The sequence below is a fragment of the Eubalaena glacialis genome, chromosome 11 (genome assembly GCF_028564815.1).
Source record: "Eubalaena glacialis isolate mEubGla1 chromosome 11, mEubGla1.1.hap2.+ XY, whole genome shotgun sequence".
Lineage (NCBI taxonomy): Eukaryota > Metazoa > Chordata > Mammalia > Artiodactyla > Balaenidae > Eubalaena > Eubalaena glacialis.
The window spans coordinates 103,724,245-103,741,664 of NC_083726.1; positions in this window are offsets into that span (position 1 = coordinate 103,724,245).

A 17,420-nucleotide genomic window follows, 5' to 3' on the forward strand; every position below is an offset into this window, starting at 1 on the left:
GCTTTCTTTGTTTCTATTTCATTTATTTCTTCTCTGATCTTTATGATTTCTTTCCTTCTGCTAACTTTGGGTTTTGTTTGTTCTTCTTTCTCTAGTTCCTTTAGGTGTAAGGTTAGATTGTTTATTTGAGATTTTTCTTGTTTCTTGAGGTAGGCTTGTATAGCTATAAACTTCCCTCTTAGAACTGCTTTTGCTGCATCCCATAGGTGTTGGATCGTCGTGTTTTCATTGTCATTTGTCTCTAGGAATTTTTTGATTCCCTCTTTGATTTCTTCAGTGATCTCTTGATTATTTAGTAACGTATGGTTTAGCCTCCATGTTTTTGTGATTTTTACCTTTTTTTCCCTGTAATTCATTTCTAATCTCATAGCATTGCGGTCAGAAAAGATGCTTGATATGATTTCAATTTTCTTAAATTTACTGAAGCTTGATTTGTGACCCAAGATGTGATCTATCCTGGAGAATGTTCCATGCGCACTTGAGAAGAAAGTGTAATCTGCTGGCTTTGGATGGATTGTCCTATAAATATCAATTAAATGTATCTAGTCTGTTGTGTCATTTAAAGCTTCTGTTTCCTTATTTATTTTCATTTTGGATGATCTGTCCATTGGTGTAAGTGAGGTGTTAAAGTCCCCCACTATTATTGTGTTACTGTCAATTTCCTCTTTTATAGCTGTTAGCAGTTGCCTTATGTATTGAGGTGCTCCTATGTTGGGTGCATATATATTTATAATTGTTATATCTTCTTCTTGGATTGATCCCTTGATCATTATGTAGTGTCCTTCTTTGTCTCTTGTAACATTCTTTATTTTAAAGTCTATTTTATCTGATATGAGTATTGCTTCTCCAGCTTTCTTTTGATTTCCATTTGCATGGAATATCTTTTTCCATCCTCTCACTTTCAGTCTGTATGTGTCCCTAGGTCTGAAGTGGCTCTCTTGTAGACAGCCTATATATGCGTCTTGTTTTTGTATACATTTAGCAAGCCTGTGTCTTTTGGTTGGAGCATTTAATCCATTCACGTTTAAGGTAATTATCGATATGTATGTTCTTATTACCATTTTCTTAATTGTTTTGGGTTTGTTTTTGTAGGTCCTTTTCTTCTCTTGTGTTTCCCACTTAGAGAAGTTCCTTTAGCATTTGTTGTAGAGCTGGTTTGGTGGTGCTGAATTCTCTTAGCTTTTGCTTGTCTGTAAAGCTTTTGATTTCTCCATCGAATTTGAATGAGATCCTTGCTGGGTAGAGTAATCTTGGTTGTAGGTTCTTCCTTTTCATCACTTTAAGTATATCATGCCACTCCCTTCCGGCTTGTAGAGTTTCTGCTGAGAAATCAGCTGTTAACCTTATGGGAGTTCCCTTGTATGTTATTTGTCATTTTTCCCTTGCTGCTTTCAATAATTTTTCTTTGTCTTTAATTTTTGCCAATTTGATTACTATGTGTCTAGGCGTGTTTCTCCTTGGGTTTATCCTGTATGGGACTCTCTGCGCTTCCTGGACTTGGGTGGCTATTTCCTTTCCCATGTTAGGGAAGTTTTCAACTATAATCTCTTCCAATATTTTCTCTGGTCCTCTCTCTCTCTCTTCTCCTTCTGGGACCCCTATAAAGCAAATGTTGTTGCGTTTAATGTTGTCCCAGAGATCTCTTAGTCTGTCTTCATTTCTTTTCATTCTTTTTTCTTTATTCTGTTCTGCAGCAGTGAATTCCACCATTCCGTCTTCCAGGTCACTTATCCGTTCTTCTGCCTCAGTTATTCTGCTATTGATTCCTTCTAGTGTAGTTTTCATTTCAGTTATTGTATTGTTCATCTCTGTTTGTTTGCTCTTTAATTCTTCTAGGTCTTTGTTAAACATTTCTTGCATCTTCTCGATCTTTGCCTCCATTCTTTTTCCGAGGTCCTGGATCATCTTCACTATCATTATTCTGAATTCTTTTTCTGGAAGGTTGCCTATCTCCACTTCATTTAGTTGTTTTTCTGGGGTTTTATCTTGTTCCTTCATCTGGTACATAGCCCTCTGCCTTTTCATCTTGTCTATCTTTCTGTGAATGTGGTTTTTGTTCCACAGGAACAGGATTGTAGTTCTTCTTGCTTCTGCTCTCTGCCCTCTGGTGGATGAGGCTGTCTCTTTATGCCTTTCTATTGATCTTAGTTCTGCTGCTCAGAGACACCAATGAGAAATGCTGAGTACATTCAATAAATAAAAAATATCCATCCACCCTGTACGTGATTCCTCTTTAGAAAATTGTGCAAATAAAATAGTGTTTTTCTGCTCCCTGTTCATTCTTGAGACCAAAGACTATTCCCTGAATGTGTAATTGACTCCAGGGATAGGTAGAGGGTGTTCTAAATTTCAAATCTCAGTCCTGGTTCTGAAGCCCAATATTGCCTTAGAGAAGTTTCCTTCTATAATTATTGATTACCTCTCACATACTGAAAATGAAGTCACATCTACAAAGATCCCAGTTTAGACTGTAGCATCTGTGAATTTTTCCTGAATGAAAAGTGCATTTATTTGCATTATTTCTATAAAAGAATTTGTTTACAAATGAGAAAACAGTCTTTTATCACATATATTTTGCCAGTTTGAATTTAGTCAGGGATCTTGGTATATTGATGCATATTTCATTCAAACAATACTTTGCTTTAAAAAATTTGCAGCTGGGGCTTCCCTGGTGGTGCAGTGGTTAAGCATCCACCTGCCAAAGCAGGGGACACAGGTTCAACCCCTGGTCTGGGAAGATCCCACATGCTGCGGAGGAACTAAGTCCGCGAGCCACAACTACTGAGCCCATGTGCCACAACTACTGAAGCCTGCACACCTAGAGCCCGTGCTCTGCAACAAGAGAAGCCACCACAAAGAGAAGCCTGTGCACCACAACGAAGAGTAGCCCCCACTCGCCACAACTAGAGAAAGCCCGTGGACAGCAACAAAGACCCAACGCAGCCAAAAAAAGAAAAAAAAAATTTGTAGTCAAAGATCACCTAGGAGGTGAATTTTTTATGACACAGGTGAGTTAATTCAGGGATCAAAATTATGCCCTTTATCTCTGTACTATGGATAATTGAAGTAAATACCATGGAGAAGGATGGAAAGAATTCTGATCTAGGCATAGGAGATGTGGGTCCTAGTATTTGCTCCCAAGCTCTGTGGATTTAATTGGACTTCCTCAAGTTCCCTTTCTATTTTCTGTGAAAATGAAAGGGCTGATACCTGATCTCCACTGCCACTAATATTTTCAGGCTTCATGGACATAGTGTGAAGGTATATTTTCATAAGCATCTAGTTGTACTTCATGACAACTTTGTCTCTCTTCCCTCATTTCCAAGTTTCTTAAGAGCATTAAAAATATTTTGTCCATGGAGAGCAGAATATTGAGGGGCGGGACCTGAGAGGTTGCAGAGGGAAGCCGTCTCAGACTCAAATCCTAAGTGACAAAAATAAAGCCAACCTAAATTATATAAAGCAACCAGAAGTTATGGGCTTATGCCATTGAAAAGTCTAGTTAGGGACTGAATTGTATTACCTCAAAATTCATAGGTTGAGCCCATAACTGCCAGTATCTCAGAATGTGACTGTTTGGGAAATTGGGTCTTTAAAGAGGTAAGTAAGGTTAAATGAAGTCACATGGGTGGGCCCTAATCCAATCTGACTGGTCTTATAAGAAGAGGAAATTTGGACACACAAGAAAACACCCAGGGTACACATGCAAGGGGGGAGGACCGAATGAAGAGGCAGCAGGAGGGTGGCCGTCTGCAAGCCAGGGAGAGAGGCCTCAGAGGAAGCCGACCTTGACAGCACCTTCATCTTGGGTCTGTAGCCTCCAGAACTATAAGAAAATACATTTCTATAGTTTGAGCCACCCAGTCTGGTGTTTTATTATAGTAGCCCTTGCAGGGGCCTGGCGAAAAATGAAAATGTGGTACCCTGGTCTAAAAAGCAGGAAAAAAGTGCCACTAAAGATATTAAAACATTAGGCTTTTTCCCCTTCTTCCTTCTTCTTTCTTTGACTTCTGGTGATTTGTTGTTTGGGGGTTTTGGGTTTTGATTGTTTGTTTGTTTTTGCTATTTTAGGTGATTCCGAGCAAAGGAAAATTAAAATGTTAAATTATTAGCATGAATTTTACCATTTATCTCTCTATTGTACAATGGCAGTTTCAAACGCAAATATAAGAGCACTTAATTCACATGCAGAATCACCCAAATTGCACAATTCATCTTTCATACCCCTTAGATGCATATGTAGACCATTGTTATCAGAAGAGTAGAAATGCTGCAGACACTAACTCAACTGTTTTTACTTTACTTCTTGATACACACACATTCTACCGACACTCTCTTTCCTCTATGTATTTAGTGATGAGTGTGGAAGGACAGAAAGGAAAAGGAACTGAAGGTTGTCCTTTCTTTCCTTTTCCTTCTATGTCACCATTTTCAGAATAAATGGTTGACTCATACACAGAAGTAGCACTCAAAAAAGAGAGGATCTGCCAGGGCTCTTTGTTCGTTTGTGTTTCTTGCAAGGCAGTTGCCTTCTTTCTGCATTTGAAGCAAGTTCTGATTCAAAGGGAAAGCATGGCTTCTCAGGAGTGTCAGCATCCCGCTTACCCTGTCAGAGACCTGACAGGCTCACCCTGTACTCACTTGGAGTCTCAATGAACCTCCACACATGGCGGGGTTCATTGGAATTCTGTGTTTCTGGGTCATTGTGAATGCTCTGTGCAAACGGGGTAGCAGGGAGTGGCAGACACACATGTTACTTGTACTACTCTGCTCACCTGCATGACCCATTGTCCCATTAGACTTCCTTTACAAAACGCAAGTTCAAAAATAAAATGTTAAGATGTTTGAGAACAGCAACAGCTGAGCATTAATCGCAGCACAGGGCCCTTCTGAACACGAGACCCTGTGCAACCACATAGGACATACACCCATGAAACCAGTCCTGGTCCCTGGATATGATGTTATGGAAAGCTCATGATAGCATCCGAACTCAGTGTCTCTTTTTCTGTTATCTGTCTTTACTCGCCTCCATGTCAGCTTTATTCTCAGCCAGGGTCTTATTTCATGGTTATCTGATGGCTGCAGAAAACAAGCTAGATAGAGTTCTTTCTCAAAAGTCCTAGCTATTGTCTCAGGACATCTCATAGATTCCAAAGGAGCAGGTGCCCATTTTTGAACCAATCACTGTGACCAGAGCAATATCCTTCTCCGGCTACCCAGGGCTCTATCCCATTGCCCATCTCTGAAGCTGGAGATGGAGATGACTTCCTAGGAATGAAGCACATGGATAGAACATCAGGAATAGAGTAGTCTTCAGAGGAAAACTGGGGTACAGTCTCCAAAAGTAGGGTAAATGGATGTCAGGAAGCAAAACTAAAATAAAAGTCAGAGACCATTTCCACGATCTAGGATGTCAGAGTAGGAAGCTTAGTGCAATTAAGCAATGATTTTGGAGCTGGAAAGGTCACAGAACCTAGGTTGATTATTTTTCTATTCCAAGCTAGGACCAGCAGGTAAGGTTGTACAGCACATCTTATGCTGTAGCTGTTTTCCAAGGAGTTATGGTACGTGTACAAGTTCTGTTCCAGGAGAGTCTGTTTGGATAATTCTTTTAGCATTTTCCCTGCATTTTCCCATTACCATCCCAAATTTACCATCAAGGTATCCTGGACCCCCCAAAATCATTTGTATTCCTAACTTTTATATAAGAACTGCTTCCAAACACTGCAGCAGTACCCAGCACTGCAGCTGTTTTAGTAGCTCTGTTCTATTCAGACCTTCTCATGATATTTCACTTCTGACTGAGTGGGTTTTAAGACACCAGTTGTGTGGAGGGGGTGGTCAGAGGGAGGAGATTGGGGGCTGAGGGTGCTGTTAGAGGTAGAGGATGAAGAGTGAAAACAGGGTCACGCTTATACACAGTTGTATAGTTACACACTATGTTTGTGTGATTCCCCCTTGGACCTGTGATTGTTGGAGCTTCTGCCCTACTCAAAATCTCACCCCGGGGGGCCTCACAAGTTCTCATGGAAGAGTCTTCTCCACCCCATATGGAGTAAGTACCCACTGCTGTGTCACACCTCTCCCCACACACATACTCCCTGAAGAGTCACTCAGGAGGATCTCACTGGCACAGCTGCAGCGTGCCCGCACAGTGAGGCCACGAACCATCAGGGTTCTGCTTCCCGGTACTTCCAAGACCCCCCAGGTGCCAACACTGCCAGATACCCTTGTCAGAGCCCCTAGGTATCTTGACAGCTCCTGACATTGTAACTCTGATAGAGGCTTTGGGATTCTATATGCTGAAGCCCTCAGTTTGCTGAAGCCACATTTTTTCCCCTGCCAAAGGGTTTGCCCATTTTGTGCTCCACTCTGCCACACAAATACCAAAGCAGACTAGCCAGGCACTTTTAGGTCTTGTGGAGGTATTAGTGGAAACAGCAAAACAGAAATAATGGACACCATTATGTATTCAAATTCAAAACCTTTCAAGGGTTTTGTTTCAGCAAGCTTGGGTACCTGGAACTCTCTTCTCCAAGAATTTCTTTCCTGGACAGAGAATACATAATGCTGACAGGTCCCTTGTGCAAATAGGCTCCTGGCGGGTGACCTCACTGTCTTGGTTTTGTCAAAAGGAGTGAATGTGTCCAGCTGTCTGGGGTGACAGCAGCTTAAACTCAAGCTTGGAACTCACTAGCAGTAAATTAATTCTGATGATGAATTTGGTCAGGATAAGGTCCGAGCTTGAGATCTTGTTCAGAATCAGGGAGTTCTGGAGGTAAAGCTTACAGAAATATTATTGTTTCTCATAGAAACTTCTGTGATAGAGAGTTGTTTGAAATTGAATGCAGTGTTCTTGACACATCACAGACAGGTTTTACAGGAACTTTACAGGAACTTAGCTATGAATGGGAATTTTGATGTCATCTAGTACAGTTCCTTCTTTTTGGCATTTGAGGAAACTTTTTTTTCAGCTAGTGATGACAAAGCTGGAACTAGAATCCAGATAATTCTTTGTTTTATTTCCTCATGGAAAAAAATCACAAGAACAACAGGGAAAAGATTACTGACACCTTTAAAGCTTTGGCATCTGCCACATTTGTCCTGGATTATGGAAAATGTGCCTTCATATAATCCAGACCACTTCTTATTCTGTACTTTCATGAGAAAGATTAGAGAGAAACTGTCAAAGTCCTGTGAACTTTGATTGGCATCTATTCCTGAGGTCTATATGACAAAGCCAAAGTCTTACATCTTATTTTCCATCTTATTTTCCATCTTATTTTCCATAGCAGGTACCCTGGCTCTTCCAGTTTTACAATGATTTTTTTTCTCATCTGTGACCCATTTAAAAGGAATGCTCTTGCCTAAATGATCTTCTCTCTCACACACCCACTCTATTTCCCCAGAAAATTAGGACATAACTCTAGAAAGCTAATGAACTCACATCTCTTTAAATTTCACAGCTCTGATGTTGGCCTCACCTCCAAATGTAGTTCTCCAAAGGTACAGAAGAGTTTTCACAGAACAGAAAACAATAAAGGTTCAGGTAATCTTAATGATGGAGAAACTGAAGAAAAGTTAAGAGTCACACAGAGACACTCTAGGGACACAACTGGGACACAGGTGATCTTGTCCCCAGGCCACTAGACAGAACCTATGTATTATTCAAAGAATAATTTTACTAACTCTCTGATCTCTGTCCATAATTACGTAGAGATCAGATTCTCCTTGAAAGAAGTGTGTGTGAGTGCTTGTGTGTGTGTGTATTTGGGTCACAGCATTTAGCCCAAAGAGTTTGCTGATTGTTTACGCTGAATATGGTTCCTGAAAACTAACTTAATAATCTCACTCAGTTCTGCCTCCCTCTTTTTCATTCATGTGAGTGAACGAGGCCCTGCAAGACCAGTCCCCTAGGTCATCACCATGAGTGATTTCGTTGTCAGCCTTTCTAGTAAAGCTGCCTACCTGGATCTCAATTAATGCTAATTATCATAGGGACTCCATCACCCAAGTGAGGAAATGTCTCCCCTGATAAAGGCTATGCAATGGAAAAAGAAATTCAAATTTGCCTGCTTCTCAATCAAATATCCAAATTCTAAGTGAGCCTAACCCCTGACCTATGAGTAGGATAAGTACTAAGATTCGACGTGGCGGAAGTGTACCCCAAAGTACCAAGCCTTGAAGACCCAAGAAGAGTGTTGGTAGGAATATCTCTGGACATAAACAAAGATTAGTTGCCACTGGCATCTGGCTTAACACTGAAAGGAAGCCCATGCTATTGCTAAAGGAACAGCGCAGAAGGAAAGGAGTGGTGCCCTGCCCACAGCTCTGCCGCATCTCACTAAGCGCCCGGCCTCACCAGATGTGCCGTCAGTCTCAGCCGGTTTCTGCTGAAGTTACCCCTAGAGCAGGGTTTCTCAACCTCAACACTACTGACATTTTAGGCTAGACGATCCTTTGTTTTAAGTGGCTACCCCAAGCACTGTAGGATATCTTGCAGCATCCCTGGCCTATGCCCACTGGATGCCAGTAGAACCCAGTAGTTGTGACAACCAAATATATCTCAAGACATTGCCAAATGCCCCCAGAGAAGGGGGCAAAACTGCCCTTGATTGAAATCCACTCATCTAGGGGCATAGAAAGTGGGGTCAGGAAGAGGCCACAGGTAAGCTGGCTCTCAGAGGATGATTGTTAACCTTTTTGGTGTCTCAGTACTCTCACAGAATTCAGTGTGAGAATTCAATTCTCACAGAATTTTTACCTTATATCCATAAATACACTTAAGTACATATGGTCAAATTGTTACTTCAAAAACTCCCTCAAGTTGAAAAATTCATGCTCTAGGGCATTCATTCCTTTACATCAACACTGGAATTTTTCATACAGGACTTTCCTAAGAAGCCAAGCAAAATGAAAATAAAAAGAAAATACTGAAAATGTAGAAGTTCAAAGACAGACAAGTTTTACAAGATAGAGATATCTTATCTTAAAATAACTAAAGTCTAGTCACAAAAGGCTTGGAACAATGTAAGGCCTCACAAGCTCTACATTTTTCCTTCTATTCTGAGTGACCTCATCCTATTGCTTTATTTTCCAACTTCACTTGTATCCCCTTTCTTTCCCAGACAAGCATGGAATTAGAAGTAAGAGTAGTTGTAGCTAACTTTTGCCAATAACTTACTAAGGGCCAGGCATTTTCGGAGTACTTTTACTTGTATTTGCTCATGTCATCCTCACAACAACTCTATGGCATAAGTAGAATTATTATTTCCATTTTAGCGATGAGGAAACAGAGGCACTTAGAGATTAAGTAACTTTCTCAAAGTCACACAGCTAATAACTGGCAGAACCAAAAGTCAACCTTAGGCTGGTCCCAGAGTCCATGCTCTTGGGCCCACTACCCTCCAAATTATGTGTGGTCCACAGTCCTAAGTGGACAATGGGTAGTAGTTATCTAATGGTGAGAAAAGGTCTTCATACATTTCCCAGGATGTACGGCTGTGGCAGTCAATACTACAGACACCTGGCCAACTTCATTTCCTCTTTGTCCCCTTTTCCCCTTCAGTTTCTCTGCCTCTTATCACCTCTCTTCCCCAAAAAAGAAAGTAAAGCTTTGCTTCCTCACAGCATCCTGACTAGTCTCCAGTGAATTCAAATGATTCAGGTATCATTTACCATTGGTTCTCAAAGTCTGGCCCAAGAACCATCTGAGGATGAATCACCAATAGTACTTATTAAAATGGCAGATTCTTGGGTCCTACCATAGATCCACTGAATTGAAATCTCAATTAACATGAAAATTGTGTTAGAGCACAAGACTGTGCTCTAAGCAAGCTCCTTAGAGGATTCTGATACACACAAAGGCTGAGCTCCATTTAGACTCCTGTGATTGGTTAGCTCAGCTAGTTAGAGCTAATTACACTGCAGTTCAATTCTCAGAAGAGCCAACTTTGCTTGGCAGTTTTACTCCTACCCTTTCCTTATTTATTTAGTGTTCTTCCAAAGTACAAACAGCTAGACAACATGGGCACGTGGGGAAACAGTCTGGATAGATAAAGTCAAGCTTATTATCAAAACTGGAAAACTAATTTCAAGGGCATTATTTTGATTCAAATTGAGCATTTTTTTTTTCAATTGGCATTTCTGGAATAAGTAAAAATACCTAACTTATAATGAAGACACAGTATTAGTTTCCATAAAAGGAAAACATCAGTGATACCCCAATTCTTGCTTAACTCATATCTGCATCTTAGGTCCAGAGATCTTAAAGATAACACAACCTGTAAGTTGCTGCGTGCAGCATCTTGCATGGTCACAATGTGGGGGAATTTATTTTTACAAAATATGGCTTTCAGTGGGCTAGCTGAGGCCAATTGACAAGAGTTGTGCCTTGGCCATGGACCCTGATTAGATGACTTCTTCATCGACACAACTCCTGAACCATCAAAACTCTCAGCAGTTTAGAATCACTCTCAACCAAGACAAAGCTCATAAAAGCCTTTGAATCTTAGTCATTCACACCAGTGTCTCTGAACTAACTCCAATGACAGAAATACTACCTGATTTTTTTCTAAACTACAAAGGGGAAAGGTTGGGGAGGGGAGGGATAAATTAGGAGTTTGGGATTAACATATACACACTGCTATATATAAAATAGATAATCAACAAGGACCTACTTACTGTATAGCACAGGGAACTCTACTCAATATTTTGTAATAACCTATTTGTGAAAAGACTCTGAAAAAGAATAGATACATGTATATGTATAACTGAATCACTTTGCTGTACACCTGAAACTAACACAACATTGTAAACCAACTATACCCCAATATAAAATAAAAATTAAATTTACAAAATAAAATAAAAATAACTTCTTTACATATTAAAAAAATAAAATGATAATACTAAAAATAAAATAAAATAAACTACATAGAAACATTGGTGCTATTGTAGAGAATACATAACCAAAAAAAGGGGTCGGCTTCCTCCTTTGAAAAACACTACTTGCCTGGTATCAGTGCTTGGAAGTGAGCATGCGCCCTCTCCCAGTAGCTAAGCACCAGTATCGTTTTCCCAGCAGGAACGGTGTGCTGGGACTGCTCTTTAGTTACATGCAAGTTTTATTGTTTTCCCTAAGCGAAAATAAAATAGTCTTGTGGTAGAATGGAATTAGAGAAACGAGACTTCATTTGGGAGTTTGATGGAACCTGTTCAGAGAGGAGAATTCTCAGTTTTTCATATTCTCTGAATGTTTCAGACAGAGGTTCTAGAACCAAAGACGTAACTCCTATGGCACTTTGTCCTCCATTTGATTTCTACACAGCCATGGGGCTGATGGTGCAAAGTCACTTTTCCTCAACTTTGTACAGCATTCTGTGCTTCAGCTTCTCATGAGTAAAGAAACCCATTTCATTCGCACTCCCCTTCCCTCTATAAAATCCTAAGAATTAATTAAGTATCTGTGGCACTTTTCTTTTAAGAGGGCTCCACTTTCCAAGGCTTTTTTTTTTAGGTGAAGCTTTCAGGAGCTGTGCCTGTTTCTCCGTCCCTGACAATTGCAAAGGGAGAGCTGATGTGGTTAAATAAATTTTCATGAACTCTGAGTAGACAATAAAATATATTGTAAGTAACACTAAATCCTTCTATTTTCCATTTTAACTAGACCAAAGATCTCTAGAAGATTTAAAATCTTTTTTAACTTTTAATTGCCTTCCAAATTCCTAATATATTTGACATGTATTCTCTAACCACTGTGTCCTCAGCTCTTTCATATATATAAAATATCACTTAAGCTTCTCAACAAATCTGAGGACAGGACTATTACACCCATCTTACAAACAAGAGCCTGAGGTTTAGAAAAACAAACCATATGTGTCCAATGTCACAGAGAAAGTAAGTAATATGATTCAAATTCTGGTCTCCTAACTCTCAGTCCAGTGTCAGGCCAGTTGTCCTACAGCTATTACCTGGTTTGGTACAACTGCTGAGAGTAAATGAGTGATCAAAATTCAGAGCTTCTACCTTGTTAAAGAATCCCATATACTTTATATTCTTCACTCCATTGAGGAAGGTCTTGACGTGTTTTGCAAGGTTGGCACGCTCCTATATTCTCACCCTTCCCAACACATACTTGTTTCGCCTGCAGGAATTATAATAGCCGTATCCTCAGACTTATTTCCTTTTTGGAGCTTTATAGAAAAACTAGTCATTGGAGAGTATTACAGAAGTAAATATGCAATGACACAGAGTGACATGACCCCAAGAATTCCTTCCACTGACCTCAGTCTCTAAGTCACCCATTTCTAGTCCATCATGTTGTTGCCAGGGGCAAGTGATACTGTTAAGCACACCAGAACTCTTGCAGAATCTTTCTAAAGGTTCTCTGCAAAATGCATTGTTTTTATAACTGCCAGTTAAGTGATGTCTCAGCTGCATTTGAGGAAGAGCGGGGACATCCAGTGGCCACGCTGGTTGTTAACAACTGAATTATCACTACAATGATATCTTATGATTTGATATAAACTCGTTAACTGCAAAAGCTCTTAAAAGATTTCTGTTTTCAACAATTTTAAATTACTGCAAAAGGGATATTTGGTAGCCTGCAAACTTGTATTTAGAGTTCAACTGGCAAGTGCATCTCCCCAAATAATCTTATTTTCAGATACCTGGGTCATAGTTTACTGCTCAGAATTATCTACCACATCAAACCAAAGTACATGATGACATTAACTCTTCCCCAAAATATCTGAACATAATAGACATTTTGACTTGGTCCGTTTACATGGATGACTCCGTCTGACCTCAGGGTGTGCATAGTACATGAACATTGAACAGAGTCTTCCTTCCAGTACAAAGGAAATGAAAAAGTTTGAGGGATCAAGAGGTCTCATCGACCAGTTAGTGCAATTTTGAAATTGAAATCTTTCAGTGAGGAAAGAACATAGGTGTCTTTTAACCTCCCTAGAATAATATTATTGAAAGTTGTTGGTGTTGTTCTGGTGTGAGATGAAAGTTTGGACAATAAAAAAAAAACATATGATATTGTTCTCCTAGAATGCAGTTTAATTACTATGCTTTTTTTTTTTCTTCCCATCACACGTCAAATTTTAAAACCATTTAAAACTCAACATTCAGGGACTTCCCTGGTAGCACAGTGGTTAAGAATCTGCCTGCCAATGCAGGGGACACGGGTTCGAGCCCTGGTCCGGGAAGATCCCACATGCCGCAGAGCAACTAAGCCCTAGCGCCACAACTACTGAGCCTGCGCTCTAGAGCCCGCGAGCCACAACTACTGAAGCCCACGTGCCTAGAGTCCGTGCTCCGCAACAAGAGAAGCCACCGCAATGAGAAGCTCGCACACCACAACGAAGAGTAGCCCCTGCTCGCCGCAACTAGAGAAAGCTCGTGCACAGCAAGGAAGACCCAACGCAGTCAAAATTTTTTAAAAAATATTTTTTTAAACATCTGTTCTCCTTAAAAAAAAAAAAAGAACTAAACATTCATATTCTTATCTGAATAGGACAGCTAAAGGTAGAGGACAAGATAAGCAGATCAAGGACAAGGGAATTCCTAGCATGGAATATTTGGAACATACATTGTTCTATTTGCTCTGCGAATTGCTCCACTCAGGAGCAGCCAGACTCAAACAAGTTGTGAGTAGATGCATCTAGCTTTGAGGCTTTATCAGACTAGGTCCATTCTCTTGCTTTCCACAACACTCATTGCAGGTCTCGACACACTTGCCCTGTAGACCATTCGCCAACCTTCCTTACTTAACCTTTCCATCAACCATCAAAACTTAACCATGGAGAGGAGCTTCAAGATGGCGGAAGAGGAAGAAGTGGAGATCACCTTCCTCCCCACAAATACATCATAAATACATCTACATGTGGAACAACTCCTACAGAACACCTACTGAACGCTGGCAGAAAAACTCAGACCTCCCAAAGGGAAAGAAACTCCCCCACGTACCTGGGTAGGGCAAAACAAAAAAGAAAAAACAGAGACAAAAGAATAGGGATGGGACCTGCACCAGTGGGCGGGAGCTGTGAAGGAGGAAAGGTTTCCACACACTAGAAGCCCCTTTGCGGGCGGAGATTGCGGGTGGCGGAGGGGGGAAGCTTCGGAGCCACGGAGGAGAGCGCAGCAACGGGGGTGCGGAGGGCAAAGCAGAGAGATTCCCGCACAGAGGATCGGTGCCGACCAGCACTCACCAGCCCGAGAGGCTTGTCTGCTCACCCGCTGGGGCGGGCAGGGGCTGGGAGCTGAGGCTCCGGCTTCGGAGGTTGGATCGCAGGGAGAGGACTGGGGTTGGCAGCGTGAACACAGCCTGAAGGGGTTAGTGCACCACAGCTAGCCAGGAGGGAGTCCGGGGAAAAGTCTGGAGCTGCCAAAGAGGCAAGAGACCATTGTTTTGGGGTGCGCGAGGAGAGGGGATTCAGAGCACCGCCTAAACGAGCTCGAGACGGGCATGAGATGCTAAGGCCGCTGCTGCAGCCACCAAGAAGCCTGTGTGCAAGCACAGGTCACTCTCCACACCGCCCCTCCCGGGAGCCTGTGCAGCCCGCCACTGCCAGGGTCCCGTGATCCAGGGAAAACTTCCCCGGGAGAACACACGGTGCGCCTCAGGCTGGTGCAATGTCATGCTGGCCTCTGCCCGCAACCATACCCCTCCCTTCCCCCGGCCTTCCCCCGAATCAGCTGCTCCTTTAACCCCGTCCTGTCTGAGCGAAGAACAGACGCCCTCAGGCGACCTACACGCAGAGGCGGGGCCAAATCCAAAGCTGAATCCCAGGAGCTGTGCGAACAAAGAAGAGAAAGGGAAATCTCTCCCAGCAGCCTCAGGAGCAGCGGATTAAATCTCCACAATCAACTTGATGTACGCTGCATCTGTGGAATACCTGAATAGACAACGAATCATCCCAAATTGAGGCAGTGGACTTTGGGAGCAACGATATATATATTTTTTTCCTTTTTCTCTTTTTGTGAGTGTGTATGTGTACGCTTCTGTGTATGATTTTATCTGTACAGCTTTGCTTTTACCATTTGTCCTAGGGTTCTGTCTGTGTTTTTTGTTTTTTTTTTAGTATAGTTTTTAGCACTTGTTATCATTGGTGGATTTGTTTTTTGGTTTGGTTGCGCTCTTCTTTCTTTCTTTTTATTACTTTTAAAATTTTTTTAAATTTTTAATAATTATTTTTTATTTTAATAACTTTATTTTATTTTTTCTTTCTTTCTTTTTTTCTCCCTTTTATTCAGACCTGTGTGGATGACAGGGTCTTGGTACTCCAGCCGAGTGTCAGGCCTGTGCCTCTGAGGTGGGAGAGCCGAGTTTAGGACATTGGTCCACCAGAGACCTCCCACCTCCACGTAATATCAAACAGCAAAAATCACCCAGAGATCTCCATCTCAACGCCAAGACCAAGCTCCACTCAATGACCAGCAAGCCACAGTGCTGGACACCCTATGCCAAACAACTAGCAAGACAGGAACACAACCCCACCCATTAGCACACAGGCTACCTAAAATCATAATAAGGTCACAGACACCCCCAAACATACCACCGGATGCAGACCTGCCCACCAGAAAGACAAGATCCAGCCTCATCCACCAGAACACAGGCACTAGCCTCCTCCACCAGGAAGCCTACACAACCCACTGAACCAACCTTAGCCACTGGGGGCAGACACCAAAATCAACGGAAACTATGAACCTGCAGCCTGCGAAAAGAAGACCCCATACACAGTAAGTTAAGCAAAATGAGAAGACAGAGAAACACACAGCAGATGAAGGAGCAAGGCAAAAACCCACCAGACCAAACAAATGAAGAGGAAATAGGCAGTCTACCTGAAAAAGAATTCAGAATAATGATAGTAAAGATGATCCAAAATCTTGGAAATACAATGGAGAAAATACAAGAAACGTTTAACAAGGACCTAGAAGAACTAAAGAGCAAACAAACAATGATGAACAATGCAGTCAATGAAATTAAAAATTCTCTAGAAGGAATCAATAGCAGAATAACTGAGACAGAAGAACGGATAAGTGACCTGGAAGATAAAATAGTGGAAATAACTACCGCAGAGCAGAATAAAGAAAAAAGAATGAAAAGAATTGAGGACAGTCTCAGAGACTTCTGGGACAACATTAAACGCACCAACATTTGAATTATAGGGGTCCCAGAAGAAGAAGAGAAAAAGAAAGGGACTAAGAAAATATGTGAAGAGATCATAGTTAAAAACTTCCCTAATATGGGAAAGGAAATAGTTAATCAAGTCGAGGAAGTGCAGAGAGTCCCATACAGGATAAATCCAAGGAGAAACACGCCAAGACACATATTAATCAAACTATCAAAAATTAAATGCAAAGAAAAAATATTAAAAGCAGCAAGGGAAAACAACAAATAACATACAAGGGAATCCCCATACGGTTAACAGCTGATCTTTCAGCAGAAACTCTGCAATCCAGAAGGGAGTGGCAGGACATATTTAAAGTGATGAAAGGGAAAAACCTACAACCAAGATTACTCTACCCAGCAAGGATCTCATTCAGATTCAAAGGAGAAATTAAAATCTTTACAGAGAAGCCAAAGCTAAGAGAATTCAGCACCACCAAACCAGCTTTACAACAAATGCTAAAGGAACTTCTCTAGGCAGGAAACACAAGAGAAGGAAAAGACCTACAATAACAAACCCCAAAAAATTAAGAAAATGGTAATAGGAACATACATATCAATAATTATCTTAAATGTAAATGGATTAAATGCTCTAACCAAAAGACATAGACTGGCTGAATGGATACAAAAACAAGACCCATATATATGCTGTCTACAAGAGACCCACCTCAGACCTAGGGACACATACAGACTGAAAGTGAGGGGATGGAAAAAGATATTCCATGCAAATGGAAATCAAAAGAAAGCTGGAGTAGCAATTCTCACATCAGACAAAATAGACTTTAAAACAAAGACTATTACAAGAGACAAAGAAGGACACTACATAATGATCAAGGGATCAATCCAAAAGAAGGTGTAACAATTGTAAATATTTATGCACCCAACACAGGAGCACCTCAATGCATAAGGCAAATGGTAACAGCCATAAAAGGGGAAATCGACAGTAACACAGCCATAGCAGGGGACTTTAATACCCCACTTTCACCAATGGACAGATCATCCAAAATGAAAATAAATAAGGAAACGATAGCAAAGATAGGTAAAGCTAAAAGCTGGTTCTTTGAGAAGATAAACAAATTGATAAACCATTAGCCAGACTCATCAAGAAAAAAAGGGAGAAGACTCAAATCGACAGAATTAGAAATGAAAAAGGGGAAGTAACAACTGACACTGCAGAAATACAAAGGATCATGAGAGATTACTACAAGAAAGTATATGCCAATAAAATGGACAACCTGGAAGA